Here is a 3,769-nt window from a genome sequence, read left to right as displayed (position 1 = left end):
CATGATTCAGAATTCCCTTCCTTTAGCAGATCCCTCCTCCTCTGGCTTGAAGTAAGTGCAAAGGAGGCTATGATCAGGAATCTTTCCTTAACTCCCGAAGCCACCACAGAATCTGCTACTAAAGCAATAGCTGTCCAACAAAAATCCCTGGACTCTCTGGCCAAAATTGTTGTTAATAGGATAGCCCTTGATTATCTTTTAGATGAGCAAGGAGGTATCTGTGCTGTGCCCAGCACCACTTTCTGCACTTGGATTAATAGTCTGAGGAAGTTGAGACTCAGCTACATACCACTGAGCAAGCCATTTGGTTTAAGAAGGTGACTCCTTCAACAGGGTCTTTCTTTGATCTTTCTGATCTGAGTTGGTTTGGGTCATGGCACCTTGGCCTCAGAGTCAGAGTGCCCTCCAAATGTTGGGTACCATCCTGCTTATAATCATTCTAATAGTCTCCCTTGTGTGCTGTGTTCTCTCAAAGGCTATAAATGCATGCATGCAGCCGCTGGGGACCAGACAAATGATCTCCCTTTGCCTAGAATGCCAAAAATGGCATGAATTCCAGTCAGAGATCCAACCTGACCCCAGCATTCACAAAAAGCAGTAGCTCAGAGCTGAGTTAACACGTTAAATTTTGATCAATACTCTAGTACAACTGAGAGTATTGATCAAAAGTGGAGAATTGATAAAGGACATTCCTATATCGGTACCCACAAAATGGAGGCTGCCCAGTGGCCTGGCCCAAGTTACAAATCTAAACCTAAGTCAGCCCACATGGACTGAAAACACCTCACTGTCTAGGAAACCTAACTACACCAATAACAGTCCTCCAACTCAGCTAAAGCTAGTTCACCTTATCCTAGAAAACAGGACCTGCTGGCCTTATAAGGAATCCCTGACCTCCTAGCCAATCATGCCCTGTTTCTGCATTGCCTCATCTAATGCTCTGTAAAACTCGCTTTTGCCCAGAATCCCTCAGAAGGAGTGCTCCACTACTTGTGAGGCACTGTACTCCCCCAATCCATGGGTTGTTTTCCCTTAAGTGAAGGACATGATACTCATTACGAAATTGTATTATTTTTGTCATTTGACAGTTCAAATCCTATTACCTGAAAAATGGGTTTGCCTCTTGGTGGGTGTTGAACCAAAGACACACCAAGCCAAAGATGGGGAGAAGGAAGGATTTATTATTACTTGCAGGAAGTAAGGAGATCACTGGGGATCTTTCCCAAAGCAGTGTCTACCCAACAGCAAAATTGGGGAATTTTTAAGCTAAGTGTACATGCATATTCATGAAGGGGCTTGAGCAAAGGAGGATTCACCGTAGAATTGGGGCCAAGGTCACAGAGTCTAAGCTTTAGTTGATTGAAGTCAGGAGGGTCAACAGCATCATTCCATTCCCCACCTGGGTGGAGGCCTTAGTTCATGAAGAACTCAAAGATATATTGTTATGTATATCCCTTGAGGAGGAACTAGGACTTTGCTTTATCACTGCACTGTTGTTTGACTGCCTTTTCTCTGCTCCTGCATTCCTTTGTTCTTGAAGATCATTGATTACTGAGACCTGTTCAAGGGCAAGCATTGTGGCCAGGCTTAGATTACAAAATGGCTTAGGCCAAAATGGCTTCTCTTACGTCAAGAAAGCCATTCCCGGTTCTCTTTCTCCAGGGACCCTGTAACCTATCTTCTTACAATCCTACAGCCCCAGTTTATAAGCCAGAGGGCTCTCAGTGCCTCAGTCTCCTCATCTGTTAAAGGGTGATAATAGTACTGACCTCATAGATTTTACAGAACTGAATAAGATAAAGCATATATTATCCCAGTGCCTGCAAAATAATAAGCTCTTAAAGAATGCCGCTGCTTTTTTTTTTTTTATGGGAGACAGTTTTGGGTGTCAATGTACTGTTTTACATAGTTGAAATTTTCAATTTTATTCTTACTAAAGAAGTCTTTTCTTTATGAAATGCTGATAGTACATAATAATAGTGATTTGGTGACCTTACCTGGCAAAATGAAGGGTTGGCATCCCTAAGCTTGTCCTCCACCAGTAAAATGTAGATAACGATACTTTCTAGATAATGTTGTTGTGATAATTAAAGGAGAGAAATGTGAGGCGGTGTCCTACGTAGGTCGGCTGAGCTGGAATTAGAGTTTTCTGTACTAGCTCAGCCTTAGAGAAATACAATGTGAGCCACATATATAACTGAAAATTTTCTGGTAGCGATATTAAAAACGTCGAAAGAAATGGGTAGGGGACTTCCGTGGCAATCCAGTGGTTAAGACTTCACCTTCCAGCGCAGGGGGTGCGGGTTCAATCCCTGGTCGTGGAGCTAAGATCCCACATGCCTCCGGGCCAAAAAAACCAAAACATAAAACAGAAGCAATATTGTAACTAATTCAATAAAGACTTTAAAAATGGCCCACATCAAAAAATCTTTAAAAAAAAAAAAAAGAAATGGGTAAGATTAACTCTAATAATGTATTTTACTTTATTTTTAAATTTTATTTATTTATTTATTTTTGGCTGCATTGGGTTTTCATTGCTGCTCCGTGCCCCACAGTGGAAGCACCGGGTCTTAACCACTGGACCATCAAGGAAGTCCTAATTCTGCATTTCTAGATCTAGGTGCTAACAATCACTGAGCTATGCTCACTGTGATTTTGGTTCTATGTTAAGCACTTCATATATGTTACATAATTTAAAAAACAAGCCCTAGAGGAAGGTAGTTATTATTATTATTTTAAAATTTATTTATTTATTTTTGGCTGCGTTGGGTCTTTGTTGCTGCGCGCGGGCTTTCTCTAGTTGCGGCGAGCAGGGGCTACTCTTCGTTGCGGTGCGCGGGCTTCTCACTGCGGTGGCTTCTCTTGTTCCGGAGCACGGGCTCTAGGCGCGTAGGCTTCCGCAGTCATGGCACGCGGGCTCAGTAGTTGTGGCTCGCGGGCTCTAGAGCACAGGCTCAGTAGTTGTGGCGTAGGGGCTTACTTGCTCCGTGGCATGTGGGATCTTCCCGGACCAGGGCTCGAACCCGTGTCTCCTGAATTAGCAGGCAGATTCTTAACCACTGTGCCACCAGGGAAGTCCCAATGTATTTTATTGATATTTTAAAATATCATTCCAGGGACTTCCCTGGCAGTCCAGTGGTTAAGACTCCATGCTTCCACGTCAGGGGGCATGGGTTTGATCCCTGGTTGGGGAACTAAGATCCCATACGCCGCATGGTGCAGCCAAAAAAAAATCATTCCAATGGGAAATCAGTATAAAAATTATCAATGGGATATTTATTTTTTTAATTTAATTGTTTATTTTTATTGAAGTATAGTTGCTTTACAGTGTTGTGTTAATTACTGCTGTATAGCAAAGTGATTCAGTTATACATATATATACATTCTTTTTTTATATATTCTTTTCCATTATGGTTTATCATAGGATGTTGAGTATAGTTCTCTGTGCTATACAATAGGACCTTGTTGTTTCCAATGGGATATTTTATAATATTTTTCTCCTACCAAGTCTTTAAGATGCAGTGTGTGTTTTATATTTACATCACATCTCAATTTGGACCAGGTACATTTCATGTTTCCAGTAACCACACGAGGCTGCCGGCCACCGTGTTGGGCAGCATAACTCTGTAGGTATTAGCAGCAAGGCTATAGAGAGATACAGATTTCCACTCTTCCCTTGTCTGAATCTTTTAAAAATGTGAACTCAAGCTATGAAAAGCATCTTTCTAATTCACCTTCCTCTCTTTGGAATGTCATTGTTTCAAGTGCT

This window comes from Eubalaena glacialis, chromosome 4, assembly GCF_028564815.1.
Source record: "Eubalaena glacialis isolate mEubGla1 chromosome 4, mEubGla1.1.hap2.+ XY, whole genome shotgun sequence".
Taxonomy (NCBI): Eukaryota; Metazoa; Chordata; class Mammalia; order Artiodactyla; family Balaenidae; genus Eubalaena; species Eubalaena glacialis.
This window is presented reverse-complemented; position numbering follows the sequence as displayed.